At 44.9% G+C, this 20,080-nt stretch overlaps 1 protein-coding gene across 4 annotated transcripts in view; it reads right to left on the reverse strand.

The window, feature by feature from the left end:
• PDZD2 (PDZ domain containing 2) overlaps positions 1 to 19,765 on the reverse strand; it is a 202,687-nt gene extending 182,922 nt beyond the window's left edge. For all 4 annotated transcript variants that reach the window (XM_042804486.1, XM_042804484.1, XM_042804485.1 and 1 more), the window contains exon 1: positions 19,677 to 19,765. The gene's annotated coding sequence lies outside the window, so the exon portion shown is untranslated. The remainder of the gene's footprint in view (positions 1 to 19,676) is intronic.
• Between the last annotated feature and the right edge of the window lie 315 nt (positions 19,766 to 20,080).

Below are 20,080 nucleotides of genomic sequence, written 5' to 3' on the forward strand. Positions count from 1 at the left end.
ATTAATTCACTTTGACTGCCTTTACATCTCTTTTACTACCTTTATCCAGCGGTTGTAGGTCAAGTGGAGCTCTCAGAAATGCTACACAGAATTTCCAAAGATAAAGTTTCAAATTCATAACCGTATTTCCACCTATTTCTTCATGTTTACCTACCACATAGCCTAGTGTCCAACCCAACTTGTTTGACTATCACGTACTTTCTGTGAATTGGTTCCAAAAATTGTATGGTCAAGAGCCAGAATGAAGTGCTTGTATCCTAAATCAACTGTCTGTGCAAGTTCACTCTCACATATAGTGGTTTAATTTCACTTACAAATTCCTTATGGGCATTTGGTTGATTGGATGAAGTATATTATACTCCAGAAAGCACAGGCTTGCAATCCACAGATTTCAGTGTTATGTTGCAAGAGGTATTTATTACAGTGGAGAACCATTGGCGAATTTAACATATATTGCTCAAACTCAGTCTGTATTCCCTTTGGTGCACAGGAGACACAAGGGCACTCACATCTTCTAAATTTAGGAACAGTAAGGCAAATTTCTTCCAAGACAAAATCCTCTCTAAAATGCAGAGAATGGTTAACTATCTGTGACTTACCAGTTCCAGGGTCAAGTAGAAAAGTAAATACTCCTGTTGTTACATCACTTTGATTAAGGATTCTCTTTAAAGTACATTTTTAGGCAATATTCAGACAGTTCTTTAAAAATTTATTTATCTAGAGGAAAGTCCTTGATGGTAATAACCTTCCTTAGAGGCTGACACTGCATGTGCTATCTTTGGAGTGAAAGCAGCTGTCACTCAGGTCCTGAGCATGGCTGGATCCTACAGACTCTTGATTATGGATTTGTGGATCTGTGGGTCTTCTATGTATTGTAGTTTTTAAATTACTATTTACATTGGCTGTTCTGTCTAGAAAAAAAATGTAGTTTTATGAAGAGGGTAACAGTTACTGAATGTGATGACAGTCCACATGGTAAAGCTGTTATCTAATCCAGATGATAAAGTCACATCATCTTTGTTACATCCAGTCAGTTGTGAACAGAAAGTCAAAAGGATATTTTAATTTTTTTTTTACCAACTGTCTGCAGAGCCCGACGCTGACAGTTTCATCTACTGGTATCCTACGGCACTGCCAGACATCCGAACACAGTCCCTTGGTGGACTGCTTTTACACATGCTGGCTAAGAGGGGGGCCATCTTCCCAGCCAGAGAGTAGCTGCTAGAGGGGAGCTTTTTCACCACCCGCTTCAACTCCAAGAAATCCCATCCCTAAGAAATCCCATCCCCACATACAGTGCCTCTTCGCTCAGCGCTATTTCTAGGGAAGCAGCTCCAAGGACGAGGTCTTCATGCCGGGGCCATCCACACCCGCCCACCCACCTGGCTCTCTCTTGGGCTTCCCCCAGACCACGCAGGTGCTGCACCATGCTGAAGAAAGCAAGTCCTGGCCATGCTTGCAGATGGCATACCTGCAGGTGGGACCAGCTGGTCCCAAAGGTGGCCTTGGGTCTTCCCTTAGTCACATGGAGAATATGCACAGGGATGAGATAAAACATTCACGCTCAAGACAGCTCTCAAGTCACTCTGAAAGCAAATATGATTTTAGCCTTTTTTCTGCAGATGACAATAAATCTATTAAATCATTTGGATGCTTTGGAAAACTTTAGTCACTGTTGAAATAATCCTAAAAGAAAAGGGGGGGGAAAAAAGCCACTGCCACTCACTCAAAGGACTACGCTGCAAACTGCAAATCTCTGACACGTATATTTAAAAAGCCACTCCAGAGCAGAAGGTGAAGAACTGCCACAGCTGGCCGGCATGCGACAGACTGACATGCATTAGAGTCCAGTCTGGCAGCATAGATTTTATTACTGGTTACGAAAAATACAGCTCAGCAGCGTGGTGGCTGGATGAGGAGCTGGCAGCTCGGACTGCAGCCCCCCACTGATGTGACCACTCCCAATACTTGGGATGGGTGGCTGAAGTGGGTATCCTACCCTGGTCCCAGCAACACTGCTGGACAGAGAAGAACATGGACACTGCACTAAATTTATGGGGGCTTAAAGCACAAGACCTGACTTTACATAAACCTGCCCATTCTCAGATCTTTTACTTGTATCATGAAAATCAGAAGGGGGAAAAAATGTTTCCCTGAGACACAGTACAAGCACTAACATGTTACTATTTGAAAGGCTGTACAAAGGTTAAATCTTTAATCCCTTTAATCCAGACGACAAACAAACAAAACCCCACGAATGGGATCCCAGAGCACAGCTAAACACTGCCAGGTCTCTTGCGGGGGCTCTCCATTCTTTGCTGCAGCAGTTTAAGAGCCTTCAGCTAAAAAGTTGCTGCAAAGGAAATAGATTGCACGCATGGTTATATTCCCAGTTCTTTAAAGCTTATCACGGGCAATTTGGCAGTCTGGGCTCATGTTTCAGTGAGAAGGGTTTAATCCTCAGGTTAGTGGTACGAGGGTTACTGGATTTCCAGGTCTGGCTGCCGTTGCCCTCTTAATGACACCAGAGCTCTCAAGCACAGTGACTCCTCTTAGCTGTTACTCATGTACAGAGAAAATGCAGTGCTCTTCTAAATAAAATCAAGGGTGGTCAAGGCAGGGGACTAATTAGGCAGTAACACAGAACAGCATCAGAAGATACACTGCAGAGCATGTGGGGCCCAAGAGAACTCCTCTTTCAGTACACATTTGGGTACACATTGGAAAGCATTTTGGTCAGTGCAGGGCATGCCAGTATTTGTACTGCTCCCAGACCATGTTACTGTGGTAAGCAGACATCTGTGCAGGGATCCAAAGGGTTAATGGGATTCAGGACCTCATCTGGGTTTATCAGAATAGTGTGAAATTCTTCTACCTATTTCAGCGGGAATTGGGTCACGCTGTAACCATGCATCTTAAATGAACCACAGGAATAGTGTCACTAATTTCAGTAGTAGTATTCATGTAATTCAAACTAGATGTGTGGTTATGTATCTTGATGAATCAAGTCTACAGGAAAAGTCTAAGCCAGCAGTGTATGCAGCGCATTTAAAGTGCCACTATCCTTTCTGCCATGCAGCCTATCACAAACTGGTGAGCTACCACAGATGAGGTGCGAGAGGCAGTAATTAAAATCCACACTTCCTCTCAAACCATTTCTTGTCTTTTCTGTATCTGTCTTATCAAGTATGAGCCACTCAGTACAGATTCTATCAATTTAGAGAAGAGTTGGTAGGCATGACCTAAAGGGACACTACTTTGGCCGTACACAGATAAATCAGCAGAACAGTTAACAGTGTTGATGCAGCCCAACCCTCAACAAGAATTTGTAACAGTCTTTTTGGAACCAAAAAGTCCCCTTTCTCCTTGTTTCGGGTATTCTCCAGGACGCTACAACAGCACCCTAAGCCTCACCTCACTTTGCTATACAAGGTGAATGGGACCTAATCTCCCACTCTGAGCAGAGGCCAGGCCAGAGTTGTGCTGTCAGAGCAACACAGCATGTGAAAGCTGTAGGGCTGCTAGATGTTCTCCGCTTTTTTAGAGCAGTCGCTCTGGTGTGTATCAAGCACACCAGATCCACAGCAATAACTCTCATGGTGGTACAGGGCACCACCACAACCCTTCTCACTGTGTCCCCACTGCAGCCAGAGCTGTAGACCATATGCAGAGAGGAAAATGCAAAAGGCAGTGGAAAGATGCAGAGATAAACTATGTGATCCAGTCTACACATCTCAGCGCACAGGGGTAGAAAAAGGAGAATGCAAAGACTCCTACCCCAGCTGATGGGAGTAACACTAACCAAATTCAAAGGGGTGTGCAATGGTACAGGGAGCTATTGCTTTGCACAAGTCTCCATCCGTTTCTGGTATCAGCAAATTCTGCTAAAGCACGTTATCAGCTTGAGATGATATGTGCAGCTATGGGAAAAACTAGATAGGGGGAAGAAAGAAAAAAACATCACGCAACACACATCCCCATTTGTAACTGGGCCCTGAATTACTGTTAGAATGACGCTCCCTCTGCCATGAGGATGGCAAGTGTCTGATCTCATTTTGTAAAATAGCAAAGGTCACTGCAAAATTACAGCTCGCCTCTGGCTTTATTTGAAAAGAATAAAATTCCATGGTCCACTTAGATCATTCTGGGAGCAGTCACTCCTCTCCCAACTCCCATCACGTAAGTCCCATCTTCCCAGTTTTTCATCCCATTTCCGCAGAGCCCAACAGTCGTGTTTTAAGATTTGTTATTAAATCAAAAGAAAAGGGGCAATGACTGTATCACCCCAGAAAGGGTGAAAAGCACTATAAAGGCCAATAACCCCCCTTATTTAGACATCCTGCATGAAGACTGCTAGTGCCATGCACTATCAGGCTGCCAAGCTCCCTGCCTGCCAGAGAGCTGACAGCCTTTCCATCCCTGGCAGTTCACAAGGTCATGGTCCCTGCAGACATTTCATTCCACTTACCAGCCTGGTTTTCCTTAGCCCCATCAATTTCAGCTCTGTTCTCACAGCCAGTAGCTCAAGAATATGACAATTAAAGATTAATGTTATAAATTCATGGTATGTTGAAAAATCCAGATTTTTTGAATGTCACGCCAGACGTATTCATTTTTAAACCTTACCCTTGTGGTTTAAGACACCAGGCCAGGAGTGTCACTTTTCCCCAGAAGACTACAAATGCTTTCTTCCTTTCAGCTGCCAGCTAGTTTTGTGGGCTTAGATATTTTTCTTTATTTAATTATTCACTGTAACACATGAAACATTAAGCAGCTTCTTTCCATAAAGAAATGAGTGCTGCTTTCCAATGACAACATGCTAAGTATCCTTAATAGCAGGAATAAGGAAATTAGTTTCCTAGAACAAAGGGGAAAAACAGGGAAAATGAGAGAAGCTCCAAGCAGCTAGAATTTATTAACACAAGAAAACTGAGACTTCATTTTGAATAAAATAGTCATGATCAGCTAACCTGGGAAATAAAAGCAAAAAGAAACACTTTCAAAGCATAAAAATATATGTTTTCTGGTATGACTTTTGGGCTAGAATTTTTTTCTTTCTTGATGCTGGTGAAGATGAGTTACAGACAAAGACGCCACAGATGCAAAGTTAAGATATGTAACAGTTGTATTTTCTTAATGGTACTAAACCTCTGGAAGCTGTGTGAAATGTCTGTTCTTCAGAAGAACTGAAAGCTGAAGGGTGAGGTCATCAATGAAAGCCATTCTAAGCCACAATTTTTCCTGTAAAAGCAGGACTACATACACAACAGCAGGACTGCATACACAACTTTCAGTGTGTGCTCTACTCATTTAATGTCTTCTGCGGCAGCAGCAAGAGATGGTCTCGTCGGGTTATGGAGCATCATGACCTCCTGACAGCACCCCACACCATGGCTATATCTCACCGTTGACCCAAGACAGGACAAACCTGGTGACCTTGCCACTGCTGCTGGTTTTGATGAAGCTCTTTACCCTGTCCTTGAAAACCTGAGTAGGACTGCATGGGGGAGAGGATTTTTCCAGGTTCTGGTGTTTATGTGTTGGGTCACAGAGGTAAAATTATCTCTGATTACTTAAAGCTGCTGGCTGTGGAGATAATCTGTGCATTAGCAGCTGTACAGTGGGTGGTTAGCAGTTTTGAATCTGTAGCTGGAAGCAAAGAAGTAACTTTGCACAGCACTTTAAAACAGAAAACAGAGCACTCAGGACAAAAGCCTGGGCATAGCCCAGTGCAGAAGTTGGTTTCTGCAACAAGAAATCCTCTCATTTGCTGGTGAGGTGGAAGGTGAGTCCCCAGCTGTGTTCTCCTGCACTCCCTCACCTCCCAAGGCTGCACCCAGGGTGAAGGAAGATCCCAAGCAAACACCCAATGAAGTCTTAACTCCTCCAATTGCAACATTTGTCTCTTTATGCCTTCCCAAAAGGAGACTGAATACCAGAAGCACAGATTAAAACAGTAGATTCCAGCAACTTTAAGACCTGCAAACTTGCTGTCATGAAGCTAAATCCCATTAGCCTTGGGGGAAAAGAGGGCTCAAATCTCCTACCTGGGCATGACTTATCTGGGGAAGGTGGAACAATGTGCCTACTCAGTATGAATAAATATTTAGAGTACAGACACTGCTGGAAACAACTATCAAAACTCTCAATCTGCTAATTCACTGAACAGAAACTCCTTGTCCATTTGCATCTGTAGGAGAGCCATAGCAAGCCTCTCCTTCCTAAACCAGGACAACTTTGGTTTGCACATTTTGCTCTAGGGCTTTGCGATTTTCTCCTTTTTCTACAGCTGCCAAGCTTTAGTCCTAACAGAGAGGACTGGGAGCTGGGGTGGGGTCAGTGCTGGGCAGATTTCAGTCTGAAAGTTTTATAAAAAACAGACATCAAGACCAAAGAGCAGGAAACCAACAGAAGATAGCAAGGGATGCAAAACATCCCAGGGATAGGAGTGACAAGAAGCAGAGATGCATACTTTCCTTATTAAAAATCTGCATATGAAAACAGAGGGAAGCATCCTCACACATAACAGACCTGCCCTGTGCTATCTCTTCCCTTCTGCGTGGCCTGAGATGCAGCAGAGACACACAGTGTATGTTACAGTTTAAAATATCATCTGTAAGGTTTTTTTGATTGTTTGGGTGGTTTTGGTTGTTTGGTTTTTTTTTTTTTTGGGGGGGGGGGGGGCATGTTTAACAGTTTTGCCACCATTGTATGTGCAAGTGCCTTAACGTGGCTCATGACTGCACAGACACTGCCAACATCCACACAGCCATAACTGCACAAAAAATCTGTAGGCACAATTGATAATATCTGGAACACATTAAAAAATTAGAATATATAGTTCCCTCAGCAGCTGTACTACTTTTCTCACAGTCTTTACTAATTAACATACATTGAAGAGGTACTAACAATTGCAGACCCAAGGTCATCTCTAGCTTCCTTTTTAAACAAGGCACTGAATAATATCTTCAATGTTGACAACACTGCAGCCTCAAGTGTCACAGAACTAAAACTTCAAAAAGCTTAATTGACATAAGCCTCCCCCTTTTTTTTTAATCACAGAAATTAATTGAATATGGCACCTTTCTGGACTGCTCTATCTGACCCACTTGGCCACCTCTCCTGTTTCCCAACCCTGCCAGTGCAAATCCTTTCTGGGTTTGGGAGCTGCAAACCTGAGCGGTTTCTCGCCCCAGCTGCCTCCCTGCCCTCTATTCCCACCCCTCTCATGAAAACGAACTGTCTGTTGGCTGCCTTCCTTGATGTGCATTTCTCAGAGTGATAATTTGCATTATAAAATACACAGGGATGAATTCACTTAAGTTTTGCTCCCAAAGGCAAGCATTAAAAAACATTTTGAGGCACTCCCAACATTCCTGCTGCCATCTTCCCCATTCTTTAAAAGCCACCTCCACCATGCAACCAATTTTTTTATCTTTTAGTAAATCATTTAAGATAGCTTTCTCTGCTCATTAATTTAAAGAGTTAAAGGTTGCATGGTCTGTATTGTCTCACAATGAGAATAGAGACAGACAAGGCAAATATTTTATTTATGCTTTAAAATTGGATGTGGAAAGATTTATAAATTGATTAATTTTAATTAGTGTCCTCATTTCACTGAAAAAAAAAAAAAAAAATAAAAAGCTTGCCTTAAAATTAATGCACTGCTACCCTGTGTATTAACAAATATGTCAAGTCTTTGCTTGTTTCAAAGCCCCTTTGTTGCTTATGTGTTTTTTTTATTATGTATCAGAAGCAGCTCCTGACTAGTTATTTTCAGAAACCATGCTGGAATAAAGCATGGGACAAATATTTTTCGGTTTAACAAGGCTGCCCCCATCAGCGTTATCCTATGGGGTAAATGTTTGCACCATGGCCTTTGTGCCCTATCTCACAGGACGGTGGAGGCAGATCCCTCCTCTAAACTTAGCCCAAAGAAACTCTTCATTGTTTGGCAAATTAAAACTAGGTATTGGCCCTACACCAGAAGTATTTGAATAATGGCTTTAACATTTGTCTCTCCTTGAGCTGTTTCTCTAGCGGCTGCAGAAATTATATTCCTCGCAGATAAAGAGCAGGTGTGGTACCTAGGAAGACTTTTAAAAGACTACATTTGATGTCTTCACATTTCCATCATATTTCATCAGGGCATGAAGCAGAAGTGGAATCACTAAAACCCAGCAAGGCCAAAAATATGTCAGTTTTCTCCTTCTGGATCTCAGTAATCTTCTGCAGATGCCATGACCCCAGACAGAAGAGTTAACAACCATCAGCCTTTGTCCCCATCTTTTGCACACTGAACTTGTGACAAACACAGAGACATGTCTTCCTCAGAGGCTTTACTTACAGTACAAACCAGGCAAGAAAATCTCAAGCCATTTGCTGTCTCTAGGATCCCAAGACTCAGCTTCCTTTTACACAAGTTTACTTCCTGCCTCTCAGTATTTTTTACATTTCAGGTCCATCTCTGAAGACATCCTCTCTCCCAAACATAGGTTCCCATGAATAAGCTCTCTCACTGGAGCTGCTTCTTCCTGCATAAGTTCTCTAGCCTTCCCCCACAACCAGCACCCACCATCACAGTTCTCCTTATCTCCCACCTCGGCAACTGCAGTCTCTTCTCTCCTCACAGCTAGTCTGACTTGCTTCCACTCCAGCCAGTACCACAAATAAAATAATAGATTTTAAAAATTAACATAATTCTATTCCAGTTTTTTTCTTCTTCAACCCCTTGCTGCAAGCATCTGCCAGTGTTGACCCTGACATATATTTACATGCACTTTGACTTTACTCTGCATACAAGCAGGACTTGGGCCCTCAATCACAGCAGCCCGCATGTCCCATTTCCCCATCAAGCCTCTGCTATTCCTTCCTGGGCTGGAAAGGAGCTCCCTCTCAACACTCCCACAGCTCCAATGCTCTGGGGCACCATGGCCACCACCTATGCCCACATCATGTGGAGGCGACCACATCAGGCATGATGTCCACACCTACACAAGCTGGGGGGGGTGGCACTTCCAGAGGGAGGACAGGACCTCTAGATACGACCACATCCCCCAAATTGCCTTCTCCTCTTCCGTGCTCCTTCAGTGAGCACCTTGCCCTCTCTACACTGACCAAATACCTGAACATGACTACTCTTTAGCTCCAGGCAGCTAGAATTCAGTCTCCTGCTCCTATCCCAGCAGGCATGCTGGCAGTCCAGGCAGTCATGAAATGAAACCCCTGGCCGTTTTGGAGGGTGTGCTGCTGTTGTGACGCCCCTAAGACAACCTGCCTGAGCCTTTTAGGATATCACAGCTGTGAATGATAGACTTGTGCAAGATGAAGTCTGGCACCTTTATGTGCTTCAGCCAAAGAAAAAGGGGGAGGGAGAGAGGGAAGTGACACTTTTCCCCTCCACTTAATGAAAGCAAAATCTGATGGAGGCAGGGGGAAGAAACAGACTGGGCACTAAGCCCCTTATTAATTAATGCATGTTTTGAAAAAAAGAAATGCAACTGTGCACTCATTTCTGCTGCTTTCTAGGAGCTTTTGTGACCTTAATAATTCATGTTTATGCAAGCTGCTTATAATGTCAAGCAGTTGTTTTGTGTAGATTCTGTCCATTGCATTTAACTGAGATTAATATATTTAGCTGTGAAATGAAGTTGGCCAAGATACTCAAAGGGAAGCTTTAAAAAAAAATTACAGTGTTTTTATAAGGGCAAACAAAATTCACAGCTTTGTCTGAAACAACTTTCCATCCACTACTGATACACACAATGTAAGAAACGGGAAAAAAAAATATATATATTTTTTTTTACCTAGATTCATCCATTCCCCTTCCTTTTCATGTTTTGGCAGCATTTCCAATACCATAAACTTTAATTGTTTCTCCAGCACATAATTGGTGTCTGCTGCCTGTTTTGCTTTTCATCATAGCAACAGGAGATTAGGGGCTGGATTACAAGTAACAAAGTGACCAGGAAACTAAGAGCCATGTAGAGCTCCGGAGACCATCTTTAAACTCACAGTTTTGGATAGCAATCTGGGCTCCTGCAATGCACAACACTACATAGCAAGAGGACTGCTAGCACAGGGAGAGGGTTCGTTCTTCTAGGCTTGTGCCCACCACCCATGGACACACAGGTGCTCTAGGGCATCACTTCAGACAGTGGCCTGGACTAAACAGCAGTTTATACCTGACCCATCTGGTCAGGCATACCACCAGGTAGCCAGAAGAAAGCATGCCAGCAGCCAGAAGAAGCAGCTGCTTATTGTCCTGAAAGCTTTTATGAGCCTCTCCTGACATGCCTGATCAGACTATCCCTACACATTATTAATTGAAACAAACAGGTCTCATAAAAATCTACATTCACTTTGTATTAACACAAGCTAGACTGCTTTTCTCACCCTCACTTCCAAACTGGGCCAGATATAAGGGGAGACGAGAACATGCTCTTTCCTGGGCAGCTTCACAAAGGAGACAGGGACACCATTGTGAAGGGTCACCTCTCCCAGACACTGGCAAGCTTGTGAACATCCCTGCCAGGCCATGTATAAACTGGAAGCTCTTCCATAAAGACTCTTTAAACAAGTCCTTATTTAAGAAAAACAGTGGTCATTTCAACTGGAGTTGCAGTTTGCTCCTCAATATAAACTACCAAATACAGGTTGCAGCTGCACCTCCCAGCAAACAGAAAGTTTCCATCTGCGGCAGAGGAAGAGCAAACTGTCCCTGCAGTGCCAGCAGCTTCATAAAATAAACAGAAGTGGGAGCTGAAAGAAAAAGATGACTGTAAAAGCCATGGGGTTTTGTTCCAAGTTTGCTCTGGCTCTAGCAGAAATGGGCCCCAGTGGTTCATTTTTTTCCACAAATAAGGGATATTGACACTTAACACAACCTACACAAGCACTGACGCTCAGAGCACACACAACGGATTTGATGTACCAACACATTCGGTAGTCCATGCAGCCAGGCAGACTCCAGGCAACTACAGACCAAAGTGAAACAAGGTGGTTTTAAGGCAAGTATTAGGTCTTCCATAGAAAAGCTCAAGTTCAGTCTTGACAGACTAACAGACATTCTGTTGTGTTTCCAGACTTCACTGAGTTAACGTTTCAACAAACAATTAAAACAATAATAACGTAATCGGTTTTAGCAGTTTAGAGTATTTTTCAGAACAACCTGCAGACCCCTCCCTCCCACCCACAACAGGAATCAATGGATCTAGGCATAGTCCTGTGAGTACAAGCCCATGGCGGTATCATTGACCATTGCTAAAATAATGTCCAATGTCTTGACTATTTAATAGTACATAAAGTTCGAAAAGTCTCCTAACTTTTTTCTATATTTCTTTCTACGCTTACAAGATCCACAACTAATAGTTTCACTCGCTGTAGATTAGGTACCTAAATCAGTTGACATCTAATCCAAGCTCCATCAGATTTAAAGCCATCCCTACCCCGAGGTAGGATTATCCCCAGTGAACACTGAGGGAAGAGATTAAAAGATGCCATGTTGTATCAGCCGTGCTTCCTGCATCCCATCAGGGTGATTACCTCCAAGCTATCATCCCATCTACAGCAGATATTAAGACGCTACAAACAAAATCGTTAATCACAAAGCAGGCTGTTTCAAGGCATGACTTCCTACACTCAGACTCCATTTTACCAAAGTGTGTAGTCTCTGTATACACTGAAAAGCCACTATTGTATTAGAGGACCACTCCAAACAAGAATATCAGTTCTGAAGTTTCCCCATGTTTCTCAAGCTGAGCTACCATTTTTGATACTTGCCCACATCCATGAAAGCCTCCTATGTAGGAGATACAGGGTTTAGGAGTAACAAATAAACTTCAGAAAATAGTTAATCTGGGAAACTTGCAACTGTGATGCCTAAACCTTCCCTTACCTCATGTGCCAAGATGCACCTTACAAGAGGACATTTGTTGCCTCTTTGTCAGGGTACAGCCAGTGATTGTACATCCATCAGACTGGAGCGCTCAAGCTGCATCCACTCTGGAAGCACCACAGACAGCCACAAGGCTCTGATGATGAATGCTCTTCTCTGCAGTTGTAAATACAGGCCATTACCTTTCACTTAGAACTCATTTAAAAGTAAATAAATGTATAAAGTACCAAATGATTTAGTGGAAAGTTCTCCAGACAAACACTAATATCTCACCCCCAAGAACCAAAATTAATTGGAGGACGAAGAATATTTTAATTGATATAGCTCTATATCATAAAATGGCACTTGAGTGAGAGGCAATTACACATCAAGCAATTTCCATTACGTAGTGTATAGTGGAACAGATACAGCAGGAAGGAGAAAAAAACCCAAGCCTAAATATGCCAAGAAATAAAATTTGCGTGCACAGTCTGTATGATCAATGCAAACATAACCACAAACATTTGCATTAGAATAGTGCAGTAAATAACCACCCCACAGCTGAGACATTTACAGCTGCATTAGTAAATACACTTTCACCTCTTGCAGAAAGGATGACAATTTATTAAACCACCCAAACAAGACATCTTGCAATCACTAGTTGTGCTTTAATTAGGAAGGAACCTTCTGAAAGCAAAGCAGAGGGCTAGGTGACCCAGCCGGTCCTTTCATTCCTAGCTGTCCAGGAGCTGTGATTCACTGCACTTCAGACTACTCACTGTACAGAGGTTCAAATCCTTTGATACTCATGTGGACGTGGACTGAAAGACAAGGCTGCGGGCCAAAACAAGCCCATTACACCTACCTTCCCACAGCCCTGCACCTAGCAGCAGTGACAGCACACCAGCCGGAATAATTCTGCATTTTGGAGCAGTGCCACCCATTTGTTTATTGTATTTATTTATTTCCAGCTGAGCTATGGGACAGATTTTCCATATAGAAATGCTTATAGTTTTATTCAGAAGAGAAAGAGGAGGATGTCTGTTACACCACACAAGAGAGGAGATGGATCGCTGCTGGAATAGGATGTGCCACATCTCATCCCACAGCCTAAGCCCCACCATACTAATGAAAACACTTCTCTGCTCAGCTCCTCACCCCAAGAAGTGGAGGATTCAAATACAAACCATATGGAGGCAGGTTCCTCAGTGGTACAGATGAGATGCTTTGCTTTTCTGATGCAAAGACTGGAAGAGTAAAGGGTGGGAAAGAATATTAAGGGAAAGGGAAGATAAGCTATGCTGCTGGGAGCCTGGAAGGCAAACCAAAAACTGGCCTGAAGTCAGCCCGCCCACATATTTTTACTCCCAGATAAACGTGGCGAGCATGTTCCTAGCAGAAATACCTGCAAGGAGGATTTGAAAGCTGGAAACTGGCACTGCAGACCTGGGGTATGGATGACCATGAAATAGGCAGTCATGACTCAGGGAAGTCTCAAGTCCTTCAAACCCAGGCACACCAGAAAAACAGCTAAAAGCGTAAGGCTAGGATTATTACTTTAACAATGAACAGCTAGTTAGTGGTTAATACCTGTCCTGCTTGTCATCTGACGTCCTTCCTAATGGGAACTGAGTTCAGATGAGAGAGGGACTTTAGTCTTTAATATGAGGTCAGTTCTTGTCAGAGCTCCTGCCAGCCCCAATTAAAGCTGATGGTCTGACAGTTAGGCACTACAACGAGCAGAGGTGGCTGCCACAGGTCCCCTCCGGCCTCCACCAGCATAGGGGACACCATGGAGCTGCTGTGGCTGCACTGTTTGCATCAGGGTTTGGGGTCCATGAAGTAAATAAAGCCTTTGGGGTTTGTGTTTTGATACAGACTTTGGACAGAAGATCTTTTAAAACCCGTACCTTTCCGAAGGCTCTGTTTCGATCTTTGATTGTATTGAGAAATACATAAATATCCCAACAGATATTGGTCATCCCAAGACCAGCACAACCAGTAAAACAAACATCTCTGTATTAAAGCTAGACTGTCCCCGGGCTGTTGGACAATTGCTTTTGCTCTGGGAGCAGAGAGAAAAGCAGCAGCATGTTAACCCCTACCTTTGGTCAGATCACGATTACTGATTTACACAACTGTTATATCTGCACGCAGCTGGAGGCACAGAAGAACTTCGCTCCAGCAGGGAACAGGCTGCCTTTTACTCATCTGAGAAGACGAGAGCATTGCTGCACATACAGACAACTTGCAATGGGATGGTGGCACTGGTAAGATGGTACCTAATGAAGAGCAAAGTATTTAGAGAAGACCAAGGATCTGGGCTGCTCTTGTGCAGGTGTCTAACACCCAGGAGGCAACGGCAGAATATTTTCCCTGGAAGGCAACAGCGAACAGAGTGGGTTTGGCATCTGTTTTAATAGGTCCTGCCTATGTCAAACTTCTGAGCAAAGCCTGTTTGTCTGAGACTGCGAAGAGTGAAGTGAGCACCAAAGCTCTCCTTCATTTTGTAGGTCAGGAAAACTCTGGGATTGGCGCAGTGTCAGCTCACATGTATTCTGCAAAGTGTGCTTTAATTTTTCATTATAACAGCACATACAGACTCTGATTGAAATAAATAATGGACCAATTTGTATCATGAATCTGAAAGTCACTCTCTTCAGATCCCCATCACAGAGAGGATTTTCTTCCCGGTGACAAGTGTTAATGCATTTATGCCCTAGTTTCCCACAGTGGATGTCACTATTGAAGTGTCAGGAAGGAAGGTTAGAGCTGCTTTTTCAGACTGCTCCCATCAGCCTCAGCAGTCCGTTTTGGATGAAAACATCCTGGCAAAATACAGGCTGAAAGAAGGCTGGATTTTAAACAGCACGGCAAAAGTCTTTGTGTTGTATATGATTAAAATGTAACACTGAATAGGACTTTTTCCCAGTCCAAGTCAGGGAGGGTTGCTCCACTCTGTAAAATTACAGAGGTTTTTTTGCAAAATGGTGGAAATTTCACAAGTCTTTAATGTAGTTAGAGACCATTTTCTACACTTTTCTCATTTTTCAGTGCAGTTCTTTCTGGTGGCTCCCCCAGCACAAATCCTGACAGGTACCGCTCCATTTCTGAGAGCTGACAGAGAGCAGCCAGCCATTCACCATAGTGGGACACCAAATCAGTGCCTGCCTTCAGTTCTCATGAAGCAAAAATGGCCAAAACCAAAACCCAGTGGGATCCAGATGCTCTGTTTGATTTGAACCATTCTGAATGAATCGTGATAATTTTAACAAGCACAGTTACTTGGAAAAAAATAAAAAAATCTCAAAAGCATCCTTACTATAATTTCAAAGTTTTGCCAAATTATTTTAATACAATTCCATTTCAAGAGGAATTTAGATTAAGCACACACAGTAAATGCTGTAACCCACTCAGGTATTAATCCCCTTTGCAAACTCTCTAATACTTCAAAGACAGTTAATAAAATGCTGGCCAAATCAAACAGTAATGAAATTAAAGCACAATTGGTGTGGCTTACCACAGTGCTCTAGCAGTATCTCTGGGAGGCTGCACCAAAGAGGAGCCGTTGTGATTAGGCAGGTATGAGAGGAAAAGTATTAGATTGCAGAATTAGAGCTGCTCCCATCTCCCTTGCAAAGCTTTACAATGTCAAAGCAAGGCAGCAATATCAGTGTGTTGATACTAGATTAGGAGCTCTTTTTAAACAGAAAACGATAATTATTTTCTCCTGAAGAGTAACCATAAATTAATTTTATTCACCCGAACCACCTTTGTCATTGCTGGAAGCTGCTGCTGAAGGACCACAGACTCTGCCCTAGATGACACCACATCGCATGCAAATCTCCGGCTCAGTACAGTGGTTACTGCACGAGATATAATGTCTTGTGACATGGCGAAGGTCAGATTAGACTATTTGACCTTCAGGGTAAATTTACTAATTTAGTGAAATATATTAATAACACAGGTTTTAATTAAGACAACATAATACAAAAAGCAGTACTGCTTGATCTATTGCAGATCTGTATTAAAATACAGTATTCATGTAATCACTTTAGTACATGATCTAGTTAAAATTAGCCAGGAGAGCTGTTACTGTAATGCATGGATAATACAAGCAGAAAGCTGAGACTCACCAAAGCAAAGCCACTGCACTTCATTACAACCCCAGCAGGGCCAGACATGCCAGGGAATAATGAAAGAGGGAACGCTTAAGGATCACACATAGTACAACTCACAGACCTTAAGGAACAAAATGCAGTTCATTACAATGGTATTGTCTTGACAGAACAAAAGCCGAATTACTCATTCACTGCTGTTATTTTTACTCCATCAGCAATCGGGTACGTCTGTGTTGGTGCTGGACGTGCTGCCCAGCACAGCGTAAGGCAGTGCCAGGCTTGCCCTGGCTCTACACAAAAGCCAGCTGTCACATGGACAAGGGGGTCAAGTTCAGAAAAATACTCTTTTCTACTCTTTCTCTGCAAATGTTAAACTACATGCTTATTCCTGTTTACATTATGAGATATATGTCATAAAAGAGCTTACAGGATGTGTATTGCAGCCAAGTTAATACTGCTATTGGAGCCTCAGCCTCTGCATTTCCTGACTTAACATTGCCCAGTTAAAACTTATTTTTTGTTTTAAATTTTGTACTTGTCTAATGGAGTTTATTAGTGGTTTGAACCCATTTAAGGTAAGGATGCTGTGTAGAGCACCTATTAACACTTGCAGGAAACCCTGTGAAAGATCAAGCACTATATTGAAGACGGTAACAACATTCATAAATATTAGTATAGAAATGTGTACAAATATAGCAAAGAAAGGTACTTCTATTCATAGCATTCAGAAATAATTTAGAAATGTGCCTGTACTACAAGACCCTTTCATCTATTACTCTAGTAAAATCCACATCTTTTCATTTAGGGCAACTCATCTGACCTTCCAAGAGACAAAGTGTGCTGTATATAGGAACTGTAGCTAAAACAGTAACAACAACCAAAAAAAAAACCAAAACACAAACCCAAGTTATTTTTTCACAGATGTCACGACTTGGATTTTAAAAGCAGAACGTGGAGAAAGAGTTTTACTTAAGTTGAACAAAACATTTCACAGCAGGCAGATGGACCTTGCATTAAATCCTCTTCCTACCTCCCAACACACAGTACACCCAACCAACCCGACTCCTGCTGAGAGCCGTTCCTTTATTCCATAAAGCTACTGAAAATCTAGCAAAATAGCCACTCCAATATCATGAAGACATGCAACACCTTTTAAATTTGGCCCTTATGACATAGAGGTATGACATCACTAGCATTGCCAAACAAGCCCTGCAGTTGATATCTGTCACACAAGATAGCTGCAGCTCTGTGCAGTTCCTAGGAAAGCCTTTACAATGTCACTTGGACTTTGACCTTCTCTTCCTACTATGTCTCAGTTGAGAGAACTGGAGTCTTGATTTCTACCCTGGGACTCCTGAGCATCCCTGGCTGGACTCAGCCCTGCTGTGCCCCTGGCAGAGCTGCTGGGGGCTGCCTTTGCCAGCTCAGGAGCCGGTAAAGCGGACTAAACATCCACTCAAACATGTCAAGATTTTTAGACTAGCAATCCCCTGTCAGCATTGTAAAGGGAACATAAAAAAGACCTCATGTCACGGAAGTTGAAAGACTTTTAGCTCTTCTTTTAAATAAGAAGAAAAAATAAAAAAATCACATCTCACTTCCATAAAATGTTCGTGAGCTTTATAAAAGTGAAAAAATAGGTTTCCTCCAGGCTAAGCACTGAATAATTTTAAAGAAAAAAGACTTCAAAGACACGTTTTACATTCTATTTGCATTTGGGCATTTTGTTTTTCAGAAAATTACTACCTTGGTAATATTGCAGGCTATTCTTCAATGCACTGTGAGCTTTGGCTACCCAGAGGATTAATTTGTCCAGTGCAAAACCCATGCAAGAGAGGGAGAAGCCATTCTACAAATGGCAAAGTTTGTGAGTCATCTCAAGGGATTAGCACATTATTTGCAAGGACGTGCATCCTGGACATGAAAGTGAGGGTTGCAGAGAGTGTACAGGCATTGGAGTTTGCCTTACAATGAAGGCAGATGAACTCAGACCAAAGCGTTTGAGTACTCTGACAAGAAGATCTGCTCACAGCTGTTCCTGCTGCGCCTTCGCCAGGAGCAAAACGAAGCCCAAGCCCTGACGGCTCCACTAAAATCAGAGAAGCTAACGCAGGGACGCTGGGGATGGTGCTTGAACCCACTGCCACTGCCTTGGCCAGAGCACACCAACCCCTCGTGTCAATTCCCCACCAACTCCCGCAGCCCCCAGGGGTGGGTGGGCGAAGGCAGCTCAGGGACTTCTCCCGTACGCCCCTGCCACGCTCTCTCCAGACAGAAGCAGAGAAGATCTGACAGCCAGTTGAGAGAAATTCATGAGCGTTGCTGTTCATTAAAAGGCTACTGAGAGAAAGCACTGAGGTTAACGGGATGGGCTATATTAAGCCCATTTATAGCTTTATGGCACCTTCAAAGGGGCATCAGAGCTTTCTGCAGCCAAGTGTAATGGTTAGATAGTTACAAACTGAGACAGGTTTAAGAGAGTACCCCAGGCCACACGAAGGAGAGACAGCACAGTTAACTTCAGAATTTGAGGTCAGCTCTTAATGTTTTCCTCTTATGTATCTCATCCACAACCGCTCCTGGGCTTACAACCCTGCATATATCACAGCCTGCTTTGTGTGGACGAGAGTATTTAATGATACAGAGAACTACCTTCTGATGATTGGGCGGGGGTGGGGGTGTGGGGGGGAAGATGGAAATCAGCCAGATGTTTCATGCTGTCTGATTTTATTAAACTGCAGTGTACAGGGAAGGGGGGCGGTTGCTGTTTTTCCGTAACTGTTACCCCTCTTCCTCATACCCCTGGGCCCCGCTGTGCTGCAAGACATTAACGCTCGCTGTCGTGACATGACCTAATCCACAGCACAGGGAGATAGCACGAAGTATCACAGTGGGTGATGGAGCTGCCCCTTGTCCTCTGTACAGGGTCAGCACCGGGGTCACCAGAGCAAGATCAGGACAGAGATCATTCAAGCATCCCCAGACCAGGGGATGCACCCCACTGACAGCCCCCCCCCAGGGCACTGAAACCCCACCAGCACTAGGGGATGAAGCTTACTGACACCTGCCCCATTGACCTGCTGGGCATGGGCATGGAGACCAGCTGGTTACTGGGGGTTGCACCCCATCAAGCCCCTGGGGAAGGAGCTCCCCACAGTCATGGGGTACACACCCCAATGACCCCCTTCAGGGGGAATGACCCGCTCTGGCCCTCCAGGTATGAGACCCTCAAGGGTCATGGGGGAAGCAACCCACTGAGACACGGTGAGGGAGGCGGGGAAGTTACACCCCACCAAACCCTAAGGGGTAGATGAAGCACCCCAGTCCCAGAGCTGGGGCGGGGGGGGGGGGGGGTGGGATGAACCCTGCCTACCCCAGGAGTCGCAGCCACGCTGGCACCGGGAGCGAGGGCTGCACCTCACCGACCGCCAGCGCATGTAGCCCCCCCAGTGCCGGTGGCGATGGGGGGGGATGACTCTCACCGACCGCCGGGGGATGGACCGCTCCCCCGGCCCGCTGCGACAGCGCGGGGGGGCCGCGGAGCCCACAGCCCAGCCCCGCCGCTCCCGTCCCCGCTGGGAGCGAAGCCGCCAGCGGGGCAAGCACCGCCCGCCCGCCGGCCCCTCTACCCCGTCCCGCAACCCCCCACCCCCGCCACCGCCGCCCCGCTCCCCACTCACCTCGGCGGGGACGGGGGGACCCGGCGTGCCCGGGGCAGGGCGGCCCCCGGCCCGGCGCCGCTCCCTCTCGCCGCTCGCCGCGCTGCCCGCCCGGCCCGGCCCGGCCCGGGGAGCGGCGGGGGCGGCCCCGACGGGGCGGGCGGCGCGGGGATCCCGTGAGGGGCGGCCCCGACGGGGCGGGCGGTGCGGAAGCCCTTCGCGGGGCGGTGCCCGGGCGGGGTTCCCCCCCCACCGCCCTGACCCCCCGTTCCACCCTTCCCGGGACCCGGCGGGACCCACCTCCCGCTCGCAACTCGGGCTGAGGGCGGGGGGCCCGTGGGCGCGCTGCGGGGGTCGGCTGGCGCTCCAAGAGTCGCTTGGAATCGGTCCCCGAGGAGCAGGCGTTGATCTGTGCAGGTTTTTAA

The sequence above is a fragment of the Tyto alba genome, unplaced genomic scaffold (genome assembly GCF_018691265.1).
Source record: "Tyto alba isolate M040663 unplaced genomic scaffold, T.alba_DEE_v4.0 Super-Scaffold_42, whole genome shotgun sequence".
Classification (NCBI taxonomy): domain Eukaryota; kingdom Metazoa; phylum Chordata; class Aves; order Strigiformes; family Tytonidae; genus Tyto; species Tyto alba.